The 13174-nt window shown below is 39.2% G+C and overlaps 1 protein-coding gene across 2 annotated transcripts in view; it reads right to left on the bottom strand.

The window, feature by feature from the left end:
- Nucleotides 1-369: 369 nt before the first annotated feature.
- Nucleotides 370-13174, bottom strand: part of LOC126175082 (uncharacterized) — an 85827-nt gene continuing 73022 nt past the window's right edge. Inside the window, exon 8 of one of the 2 annotated variants that reach the window (XM_049921617.1) lies at nt 370-801. The gene's annotated coding sequence lies outside the window, so the exon portion shown is untranslated. Of the gene's footprint in view, nt 833-13174 lie in introns of both variants that reach the window. The other variant, XM_049921616.1, reaches the window with a different exon arrangement.

Here is a 13174-nt window from a genome sequence, read left to right as displayed (position 1 = left end):
ATTTTCCAACTAAACTATTCTAATACACTTAAAGAAATGACCTTCAAGGGCCAATCTGTTACTGCCTCTCTCCTGCTTACCTTAAAGCATTTACCCACACCTATAGACTGGTTTGCACATATAAACTGGGTGAAAAACTGCCAATATTTCCGTGTGTATATTAGTTAAAGCCTTTGAACTTTCATCGCTGGAATAAAAAGCACTGTTGAGTCATTACCAGATTATCCAAAACTGTGATAGTGGAACAGAACTTTTGGACTGTTAACTTGTTACTCATATGTCAATCAAGAAAACCTCTTACTGTTTCCATCAAGTAATTTTATTTACATTTTAATACATTATCAAAGTCTTAATTTTAAATACAATTACTACATTGGCCATAAAGTACAGCACACTTATGAAAACATATAAATAGAAAAAATAGAAAAGAGCTATATTACAAAAAATACACTCTCATTCATTCTAAAACACTAATAATGCAAGTGGGTGTTTTATTATTTTTGGATACAAAATTTTAAACCATAGTGTCACAAAAAATACAAGCAGAATAATCAGTTACATCAAAAGAATCCACTAAACTTGAATTAAAGCTTCTAAAAATATCTTTTACAAACTTTTGCGTATCTGCAGCTTACAAACAACAGTGCTTCACATTGTGTCAATGAAATGTAAGATGCCAGCAATTAACAAAATTCTGAAACTTTTATGAGATGCGAGGAACAGGCCACCTTGTTACATGTTTAGTTACTGGCCTAGAAATCTCAAAAATTTCAAATGATACTTTGTATGTATCTTTACCATCTGGAACAAACACATTTGATCAGCTGCTTATCTGAAAAAACAAAACAATTATATAATATACTGTAAAAACAACAAGTAGTCTGTGTTTCATTACTCTAGGAGGACTAGCAAACCACAAGGTTTTTCAATTATGCATCAGTGTTTTCATTCCTATAAATCAAAAAGCTGCCAAAGGAAAAAGAACACACATGAACTCACTCTTCATACAAAGTGTAACAAAATAATGTGCACATTCTTTGAAACATATAGCAATGCAATTTAATTAAGTAGTACTATGACAGTCTAACCCATACAGTCACAACACTTGTGTTCTTCCTTGTTATACTCTGTGACAGCAGTACTCCAAGCGGCTGGCAAGCTACACTTCTGAATACGACACTGGATGAGTGTAAATAGTATCATTTATACCAATTTGTAACATAGTTTTTACAATGGAGAGCGTATTTAGTGCCATAAAAATGGACAATAACTGAAAAAATGTAACCACATTGGTCTTTCCGTAGTTTCCATAGGACCCTGGGAGGTTGAAATGGTATTTTACAGGACAGCTTATTTATGATTCTCTTGCAACCTACAGACATCTATTGAATGTTTTCTCTTACGAACAAAAAAATTGAGTAGTAAACAGCAGGAAACTTGACCTTTTGGGGAAACATGTCATGTATCTACTCAACAAAACTGTTTCCCAACACAGAAGAAAGCAATTCCACTATTGTTGCTACATCTGAGTCACAAAAGGCACGAATCTTCAATACATTTACTTCTGAAGCAAAAGTAGTTAAATTATATATATATATATATTATACAGACATGAGCTGCTTGTGTCTGTGTGTGTGTGTGTGTGTGTGTGTGTGTGTTTCCGCTCCCGGGATTGGAATAATTCTTTACCCTCTCCCTTAAAACCCACATCCTTTCGTCTTTCCCTCTCCTTCCCTCTTTCCTGATGAAGCAACCGTGGGTTGCGAAAGCTTGAATTCTATGTGTGTCTATCAACATATCAACGCTTCCGTTTGGTACATTACATTATATATATATATACCTAAAAACAAAGATGATGTGACTTACCAAATGAAAGTGCTGGCAGGTCGACAGACACACAAACGAACACAAACATACACACAAAATTCAAGCTTTCGCAACAAACTGTTGCCTCATCAGGAAAGAGGGTAAGGAGTCATTCCAGTCCCGGGAGCGGAAAGACTTACCTTAGGGGGAAAAAGGGACGGGTATACACTCGCGCGCACACACACACATATCCATCCACACATCCCTAAGGTAAGTCTTTCCGCTCCCGGGACTGGAATGACTCCTTACCCTCTCCCTTAAAACCCACATCCTTTCGTCTTTCCCTCTTTCCTGATGAGGCAACAGTTTGTTGCGAAAGCTTGAATTTTGTGTGTATGTTTGTGTTCGTTTGTGTGTCTGTCGACCTGCCAGCACTTTCATTTGGTAAGTCACATCATCTTTGTTTTTAGGTACATTTTTCCTACGTGGAATGTCTCCTTCTATTATATATATACCTAAAAACAAAGATGATGTGACTTACCAAATGAAAGTGCTGGCAGGTCGACAGACACACAAACGAACACAAACATTTTGTGTGTATGTTTGTGTTCGTTTGTGTGTCTGTCGACCTGCCAGCACTTTCATTTGGTAAGTCACATCATCTTTGTTTTTAGGTATATTTTTCCTTCGTGGAGAGAGAGAGAGAGAGAGAGAGAGAGAGAGAGAGAGGGAAACATTCCACGTGGGAAAAATATATCTAAAAACAAAGATGATGAGACTTACCAAACAAAAGCGCTAGCAGGTCGATAGACACACAAACAAACACAGACAAACACAGACATACACACAAAATTCAAGCTTTCGCAACGAACGGTTGCTTCATCAGGAAAGAGGGAAGGACAGGGAAAGACGAAAGGATGTGGGTTTTAAGGGAGAGGGTAAGGAGTCATTCCAATCCCGGGAGCGGAAAGACTTACCTTAGGGGGAAAAAAGGACAGGTATACACTCGCGCACACACACACACACAACACACACACACACACACACACACACACACACACACACACACACACACACACATATATCCATCCGCACATACACAGACACAAGCAGACATTGAAAATGTCTGCTTGTGTCTGTGTATGTGCGGATGGATGTGTGTGTGTGTGTGTGTGTGTGTGTGTGTGTGTGTACCTGTCCTTTTTTCAACAGCAGCACACCCTGCCATTTTCAAGGAATAACTGGGCAATCATGCATTGCAAATGGTAGGATGTGTTCCTTTGGAAATATTGGCTGTTGTCGACATCATCATCCGCCTGCATTCCCGTAAGTTATTTGGACTCTCGTAGCATTCACCAGTGATGGCACAGGTAACAGGACCCGCAAGACTCCTCTACTAGAAAGAATACGGCCATACGATAAATGATGCTGTTAACCCACCCCATGCAGTCACCTTTGCTGCACTGGTTGATGTGTGTTCAGGTTTTCCATTGCCCATATCATGCAATTCTGTGTACTGACATGTCTTCTGGCATGGAAATGGGCTTTGTCTGTCTACAGAACGTTCTGCAACCATTCATTGTCCACTTCCCTACGAGCAAGAAATTGCAGAGTCTTTCTGACAGTTCAATAGGAAGCAACTGCTGAACCTGGGTGATTTTGTATCAATAGCAATGCAGGGTGGTTCATAGGATTTTATGCACCACGCTCACAGGCATGTCCAAAATTCGGGAAATTCCATGTGCACAGCATGTTTGCACACCACCACTCAACCCCTCCTGGAATGCTGCACTCACATCTTTAACAGACATCGGATCCTGCTTTCCAACCTCTGCTACACTGCATTTCAAAAGAAACTGTCTTTTCAAAATTTTTAATCATTTTCTCCAGATCGTTAACAGACTTTGGACCCACACCTTTTCTCATACCCCTGATCAGCCGAAGCTTCTGCAGGGCTACTAGCACACGGTTACCATTCTTGTAAAAGGTTTACCAGCAGCACGTGATCCTTCATGGAGAGTCACATTCGGCATCTTGAATGCAAACTGAGGAAAACCCATATGCTGTATGTATGGTGTGCATATTCCAACGCTTACAGCGCCACCTAAGAGTCAAATTTTCATTAATTTTATTTTTTTCTTTCCATGACATTTTCCCCGCACCAATAACATGTTGCTCAAATTTGACATCATTCTGAGCAGTGGTTTTCTTTTTCTTTCTACAGTATTTTGAAACTGGAACTTCAATTATGGACACCCTGTATATGATTCTCGTGGATGAAATGTGTGTTTATGTTCTCCTGATTTCAGCAGTATAAGCTACAGTTATACACACATTTGAAAGTATTTCTCCATGAATAAGTTGTAGCTTATGGAACTGAATCTGTGAGGTTTAGCTGTTTTTACATTTCTTTCACGATCATTCAAGTCTTGATAACTTGAAGCATTAGTAAATACAGAAACATAATAACTATTTCATTAATGAAGTAGCAAAAGATTAAAAATGAATGTTAATCTTAAGATTGCTTTCTAGGAGCACTAGTGCCATTTCAACGGTCAGATGGTAACAATTTTCACAGCAATGAGTGTCGCAACTGTATATACTAGACTGTGTTTACATAATTTCTTGTCTCAGAACAATGTGAACATTCTTTAAAATAGAATAATGTGTAAACTCTTTGTTATGGGACTGTAAACAAATACTGTGAAGGTATAGTTATCACTTGAACAACAGATCTCAGTAGTAAAGTGTTATTGAAAATAAAGAATGGGAGTGGGAGTCAGCTATATTTGAGAGTTGATGTTTGAACGTTAAAGAGTGGCAATCTGGCAATACTGCATCCACATGTATGGTGACTACCTCTGTCAGCCATATGGGTTGTACTGTGCAGTTGGTGCAATGTATAAAGTTTTGGCTTAGCATGCAGGAGATCAAGGGTTCAATCCTAGGTTGGGGTGCATATTCATGAGCAGCAACATCAGCCCGGTTATCAGATGCACCAAGGACCAGAGCATATCCACATATACATTGAAATTTCCTGGCAGATTAAAACTGTGTGCTGGACCGAGACTCGAACTCGGGACCTTTGCCTTTCGCAGGCAAGTGCTCTACCAACTGAGCTACCCAAGCACAGGTAACAGGCTAAGCCATGTCTCTGCAATATCCTTTCTTTCAGGAGTACTAGTTCTGCAAGGTTTGCAGGAGAGCTTCTGTGAAGTTTGGAAGGTAGGAGGCGAGGTACTGGCAGAAGTAAAGCTGTGAGGACAGGGTGTGAGCCGTGCTTGGGTAGCTCAGTTGGTAGAGCACTTGCCTGCGAAAGGCAAAGGTCCTGAGTTCGAGTCTTGGTCCGGCACACAGTTTTAATCTGCCAGGAAGTTTCATATCAGGGCACACTCCACTGCAGGGTGAAAAATCTCATTCATGTATACATTGTTTGTTCTATGCTGTATGTCTGCCACACTAGTCCCTGTCTGGTGGACAGTGCATACAGTATAAACACACCATCAGTCCTGTGTGCTGTTCCAACTAATGCACATTACCCTTCTGACAGATATTGTTCTGCTTGATTCATCCTGACACTGCTAATTGTCAAATGTTTGGCTTTGAATTACACTGTTTCTCTAATGGTAACAGATGTGATGTTTCCACAATCCTATTGATATAATAATAATAATAATAATAATAATAATAATAATAATAATGCATTGAGATATGCACTAAACAGCATGCAGTTACCAGACTCAGTGTTGAAAGGCATAATTAGTGGGACCATGGTGATAACACATACAAATAGTAATTGCATTTGGACATCATTCACAAAGCACGTTGCTAGTCCTACTGGTAACATAAGGCCCTAACGAATTGTAATGGAGGAAGGTACAAAGAAAACAGGTTTCACATCTAGTAGATGAAATGGTGTGATCAAATTCATGCCCACGATGTGGAAAGGGCTTCTTCCAAAGCTCACCAGTCTTCCATTTCTACGACTGTAGTATGTAAGTGCAAATGTTTTCTAGAGGACCCGCTGCAATCGGTGTTGACAATTAACGTGCCAGATACCATACCACTTGGACTACATTTACCAAATAAAAACGTATGCCTCAACTCAGGATTGAACCCTCGACTTCCTGCATGCTAACCCAAAACTTTATACACTGCACAGTACAACCAATATGTGCTGACAGAGGTAGTCATCATACATGTGGTTACAGTGTTGCCAGGTTGTCACTCTTTAACATCCTTTTTCTGCCAGATGTTTATCGCTGGCATGCGAGGTATCACACTGCGAAGCTCGAGTGCGCGCATTTTGCTTCACCCTGTATAATAAAGTGTGTGTGGGTACAGTTGACAATTCCTGCAAAACCAAACACCGTCAAACACAGGTTTTTGTGTCTGGTGGTGCCCTTGGTTCCCTCTCATGCATGTTATAATGCCTGTGCGGTGATAGTAGTACTGGTTGTGGAGGTATGAGTGTTCACATCATGGTGATCACCAGCAAATGTTATTTCTCTTTTAAATCAACATATTTTTCAGGGGGGGGGGGGGGGGGAGAATTCAAGATTATTCCATAAAGTTCTTAAGCTTTTATGAATATTCTCGAATGTTAACAAGTGTTTTAATGCACTAGAATATTCCCAGATGTTCTAGAATGAAACTTGCGCAACATGGTAAAGATAGAGGAACAACTAATCAAAAACCTGTATCCACTTACAGTGAGGAACTATGATAACAAAGAATGGTTGTCTGAGTGAACAATTTTAGCCACAAAAAATGTTTTAGTTCAACAAACTAATCAGCAAATACAGAATAAGATACCAGAGGATAAGAACAAAGATGAAAAAGCACACTTCCAAGATAATTCTTAAATTTGCTCAATGTACCCCGTATCCTCTCAGAAAAAAGCTTCTAACCAACTCCATAGAGCAGAAATGTTATTCAGAAAAGAAAAATCCATGTCAGTATTCACATCACACATTCCACCCTTTTCAACAAACTTACCGTTCAGCTCTAAAAGGCTCCACATCCAGTAAGATTAGTAAACCATATGACTGTGTATGAAGCAAAAAGGGCAAACATTCCAGTATTGTGGAGTGAATGTGAAAGGATTGTATTTTTTTTTTCACAGACAACTATAAGCAGCATCCAGAATGAGATTTTCACTCAGCAGCGGAGTGTGCGCTGATATGGAGACGAGATACTGGCAGAAATAAAGCTGTGAGGGCCGGGCGTGAGTCGTGCTTTGGTAGCTCAGTTGGTAGAGCACTTGCCCACGAAAGTCAAAGGTCCCGAGTTCGAGTCTCAGCCGGGCGCACAGTTTTAATTTGCCAGAAAGTTTTATAAGCAGCATGTTCGCAGGTTGGCAATCAAAAATCTCATTTGTCACTTCAAACACCACCACCACCACCACCACCACCACCACCACCACCACCACCAGTGTTCTGCCTAAAGGCAGGTTTTCACATGGTAGTTCTCCAGGCTGTCCGGTCTTCTGCCATCCTCTTCAGGTCTGCATAATTTCCTCTTCCCTTTATGTCGTCTATCACCTGGTATCTCCTTCTTCCTCTCAGTCTTCTCCCGCAAACCAATCCTTCCAAAGCATCTACTAGCAAGCACTCCCTTCTCAATGAATGTCCCAACCAGTTCTTTTTCCTTTCTCTTACAACATTCAGCAGACATCTCTCACCAACCCTTTCCAATACTCTTGCATTACTCACTCTTTCCATCCAGCTTATTCTCTCCATTCTCCTCCACATCCACATCTCAAATGCTTCTAACCTTTTTTCATCCTCTCGTCTCAGTGTCCATGTTTCTGCCCCATATAGCGCCACACTCCAGACAAAACATTTGCCAAGCCTTTTCCTTAGTCTTTTATCTAATTTGCCACATAAGTCTCCTCTTTCTGTTGAATGCCTCCTTCGCTATGGCAATTCGAGTTTTCACCTCCTGGTGACAACTCTAGTCTTCAGTTATTGTGCTTCCGAGACATTTAAATTCACTTACTTGGCTAATGGTAGAGTGTCCTATTTTAATATTGGACAGTCTGCGTCTTGCATTGATGACCACACTGTTTTTGCTGTGTTTATTTGCATCCCATATTCCACACAAGCTTCATTCAGATCTTTGGGCATGTTATTCACTGTCCTCCGCTCACTTTCTGCCACTAATACCATGTCATCAGCAAATCTTATACATTCTATTCTCTTTCCACCAATACATATTCCTCTTTTCCCATACAAACTATTCGCAATAATCTCTTCAAGGCATACGTTAAACAACAGTGGGGAAAGGCAACAATCTTGTCTAACGCCTCGTCCAATGCTGCTTCCTTCTGACATTTCATTTCCAATCCTTATCCTTACTTTCTGGTGTAAATATAGATTCTGTATCAGTCGTCTCTCTTTCCAATCTACTCCTTTCCTCTTCAATATATCCATCAGCTTGTTCCACTGAACTCTGTCAAAAGCCTTTTCTAAATCTATAAAAACAGCAAAGATTTCTCTACCCTTTTCCATATATCTTTCCCCTATAGTTCTTAGCAGGCCAATAGCATCTCTTGTTCCTTTTCCTCTTGTAAATCCGAACTGCTCTTCTGCAATCCCTCTATCCAGCTTGCCATATAACCTTCTATTCAACACTCTCAGCAAGACTTTGCCATTTTTCCATAAATCTGTTCTCCAAATCTGATGCCTTTCCTACCTCTGAGTCGTCTCTCTATGTTTAGTCTTTCCTTTGCTTTACCTCTCCAGACTTTTTTCAACTTCACTTGTATTTCTCCCATCACTAGGTTGTGGTCTGAATTTATATCCGTTCCTGGATAAGCTTTAGCATTCTTCAAACAGTTCCTAAACCTTTTTTGTATCAGGGTGTAGTCCAGCTGGTATCTTTCCCTATTCAAATTTGATATCCATGTGTAACGTCTCCTTTTCTGGTGTTCAAATAATGTGTTACCCACTACTAATGAATTTTCTTTACAGAAACTAATTAGTCATTCACCTCTCTCATTTCTTATTCCTAATCCAAATTTTCCTACTGTATCTTCATCTCTTCCTTCACTCACCACTGCATTCCAGTCCCCCATGATGATAATGCAGGCATTTCTATTTTCTTTCTCGATGAGTTCTTGTATTTTCTCATAATATTCTTCCACTTCCTCATCTCTGTGCTGGCTGGTTGGCACATATACCTGTATTAATACCAAATCTTTTGAACCACCCTTCAGTCGTATCATCATCAGTCTTCCATCAATATATTGTATCTTCATTACCTTATTTTTCAACTTTTGCCCTATCAATATTCCTACTCCGTTTTCACCACTCTTGATTTCTCCTGAGTAAAAGAGTTTATAATCTCCACTTTCTATCTCCCCATTCGCTCCCCATCTCATTTCACACAAACCGAGGGCATCTAATCTGTTCCTTTTCATATCCTGTTTTGCATTCCCTAGCTTTCCTGCTTGCAGAAGTGTCCTCACATTCCATGTTCCAATCTGTATCTTTCCTCCCTTCATTGTCCCTTTCTTCCTTTCAAATATGTCTACTCTCAATGTGTTCCCCTCCTGGAGATCCTAATGAGGGGAAGTTTTAACTCCGGAATCTTTCACATGGAGAGACATACCATGTACTGCTTGGGAATGTAATGTGCTAGTTTCAAACATAGTTTATAACAACAAGTTGGATGCTATAAAAATGAATTATTTAACCACAAATAATGGAAACTCCAGGTTGGAATACCAATAACGTAAGGAAAAGATGGGTTGATACTTAACGTAAAGATGACATGCTAAGTTCCAGATACACATGATTAAAATATACATGTAAGTTTTTAGCCACAGCCTTCGTTGGAAAATGAACGAGAAACACACACACATTTATTCAGACAAGCAAGCAATGGCATCCTGGCCCAAGCTGCCAGAGATGGCAGCCATGTGAGCATGAGGTGGGCTTACTTGTGTGAATGAATGTGTGTGTCCTCCTCTTTCATTTTCTAACAAAGGCTGTGGGTGATAGCTTGTATATAAGTGTCTTTCAATTGTGCCTGTCTTCAGCTTAACAGTCATCCTTATGGTAAGTAGCAATCTATCTTTTCCTTACATTGTTGACATTATTAAGCACACATTTTTTACAATTTAGAAAATCAAGGAAAAAAGGATCAAGCAAAGTGAATCATCAGATCTGAAATCTGCTCTCCACACACTGTCTGCTTTCTGGAAACTGATAATTTTTTAAATGCATAACAACATCATATTTCCGATGATGTGTGAAATGATGTAGGCAAAATCAGTTTTTTGAGTAAGATGAGATGTGAACAGTAGTAGCAACACTTCTGGTTTGCATCCAATTGCTGCAACAGCTACCAGAACATGAAGAACAAATAATATTTTTTTGTTTTCCTCCTTCCATTGGTCACAAATGAAAATGAGTGGATGCCAGAGTTATTTGTTCAAGTGAACATCTCATTGATATAAAAAGAAACACGAATGAAAAGATAATAAAGCAAATGCTACATTACAAGCATGAAACTAAACAGACTGTGTTATGCCAAAGCAAGTACTTAAAACCTAGAAAATGACAAACTGGGAATGGGAGCAGCAAAACCTGTGTACACTTACACAAAAACAAAGATTGTAAATATTATTTATGTTTCAGCTCCCAAAACCTGTTCTGCCATCCAATCTCAAAAACATCTGTATTCAGCAATGAATGCACTGCTACCCAATAGTGCGTGTCTAAGCACCAGAGATACATAAAATGGAACCAATTTTAATACAAAAGCGACAGATAAGGTTAATAAAATTAGCCTTAAAATACCTTTGTCAAATATTCGGAAACTATCATTTTAACAATGCATTTTTTGTGGGGAAATTGGTATTTGTATGGTAGTTACATATTATAATCTGATTATGAAGTACAGTTTTTTGCACAAAGAGTTTTATTGCTTTTAGACATAACAGCTAACTTAATCCATTTTTAGTTCAGATAAATATGTTGTACCTAAAGAAAACTAAAATCCTGATTTTTATGATAACAGAAACAACTTCTCTCTTCTTTTTGCCAGGCATCAACGACCTAAGTCCCTACTGCTCAAGCATTTCACTTTTTTGATCATTCTGGTTGAAATTGTTAATTCAGAAGACATCTGTGGTAACAACGACATTTTTGGAGCAAGTTTTAGCATTTGAAAATCTCAGCATCTGAATAAACACACAGTTTTTTGCTTCAACACTGTAGGCCACAGCATCAACAGAGCATCAGCATTGCTGATCATTAGATTTTTTTTGCTTCACAAATATGACTTTTTAATCTTCTGAATTTTATTATCAGACTTTCTGAAATTTTGGAGAAGAGTAGCCAAGAGTTTACAAATTCAAGTTGACATGACGAAGTATGGACGAAACAAATTTGATGTAAGCATTTCTGATGGCATGTTTACATATTCCAAATTCTGCAGTATCAACAAAGAACTGCTGCAATTCAGTAGAGGTGACAATAAGTAACCTTCCAACAGAAGTACTAAAGAACACTTGTATACTTTCTTCACAAAAAATTGCAATCACAAAATATGAGGGTGTGGTGAAAAGTAATGCTTCTGAATTTTTTATGTGAAAACTTTTAAAACTTTATAAATACAACAAATGCTATTAACATTCCACATTTTTATCCTTCATGTCTACATATTTGCATGTCTCTGCTGCTAGAGGGCTCCAAATTGTAGCATGTAACATAGCGGCGTGCAATGTATCTATGTTGGTGCATGGGAAACAGCATGCTGTAATCAAGTTTCGAATTCGAAGAGTTCGTCCACACATGAGGCATCTCTACCACACACGAGCGCTGTGACATCTTCAACAATCTGACACCTTGAGTTCACTGTCATCGACCTTTCACCATACAGTACTGACTTGGCCCAACCGATTTCCAACTGTTTCCAAAACTTAAGAAAACAATAGAGGACTTCATTTGGATAAAACGGCACAAGCAGAGGTGAGCTTGTGGCTTCCTCAACAGTCATACATTCTACTGTGATGGTATCATCCAACTCTTGTTTGGAGAAATGTGTTCATCGCCATGGTGCCTATGTTGATAAATAAATAAATATGTTGTGTGTCTATCGACCTGCCAGCGTTTTTGTTTGGTAAGTCTCATCATCTTTGTTTTTAGATATATTTTTCCCACGTGGAATGTTTCCCTCTATTATATTGATAAATAAATACGTAGACATGAAGTACAAAGATGTAGAATGTTAATAACAGCTGTTTTATTTAAAAAGCTTTAAGAGTTTTCACATAAACTCAAAGGCATTACTTTTCAACATGTCATTGATCCCCCCCAACGTTGCCCACACACTGCAGGGAAACAGTGAACGGATCAGCGTTTAAATTTTAACAGTGTGAAGAACATTAAATGTTGCATATCTCATACAACTATCTCACTTACATTACCACTAGCTTCAATTTTCATAAATGTGGCCAAAGCTGCCCTAAAGCTTGCACAACATTTTGCACTGAAATCCACGTAAAATCACGAAGTTTTTGCAAAAAAACTGGCCTTGGCAGCCAGAGACTTATGTGTGTGTGTGTGAGTTGCATTCATGCGTGCAAGTATGTGTTATTTGTCTAGTGTAGCCAAAAGCTTTTTTAAGTCTTTTTGTTGTACGTTATATTTGAAAGAAATGTACTTCCATACCGTGCTACTGACTGCAACGACAACCCACGTGTGTACTGACTTTTGATTCTCTTATTCACTTTGATAACAAGAAAAGTCATTTTGCCAGGGATCTAATCTGCTATCACCCTCTGCCCACATGTACAGCCACCTCTATGACAAAGATTCTGTGGAACATTGTACAATGGAACTTCTACTCTAAACTGCCGCCCTTCCAACCAGAACAACCAGCAACATGGATCACAATTACTGAATACAGAGCAATGGCATCTTTGACGGCATTTCCAAATTCATCGCTCTATTAAGCAACTTAAGAGAGCATGCCTGCACCATAAGTGACATTACACACGCGCGCACGTGCACGCGCACACGCACACTCTCTCTCTCTCTCTCTCTCTCTCTCTCTCTCTCTCTCTCTCTCTCTCTCCCTCTCCAGCTGACAGCAAATACACTCACTGCTGCCAAAGCAGCATTGCTTCGTTGGCTTGCTTGATACTGGACCAACAGTCACAAGAAATAATTTACAATGAACAATTAGGGAGCAGGACACCATCAACTCTGACAATGCCTTCAACTTGAATCTCATGCCCGATAATGTGGTATGGATGCTATGGCTCATCTCATCAAAATACCATTGCAGATACAACTGCCAATGATCTCACATGAGAGTGACATGATGGAATGCAGATTACTTCTGGCTGACAGAC

The sequence above is a fragment of the Schistocerca cancellata genome, chromosome 3 (genome assembly GCF_023864275.1).
Source record: "Schistocerca cancellata isolate TAMUIC-IGC-003103 chromosome 3, iqSchCanc2.1, whole genome shotgun sequence".
Taxonomy (NCBI): domain Eukaryota; kingdom Metazoa; phylum Arthropoda; class Insecta; order Orthoptera; family Acrididae; genus Schistocerca; species Schistocerca cancellata.
Note: the sequence above shows the minus strand (reverse complement) of the source record. Positions and strands in the feature narration are given on the sequence as shown.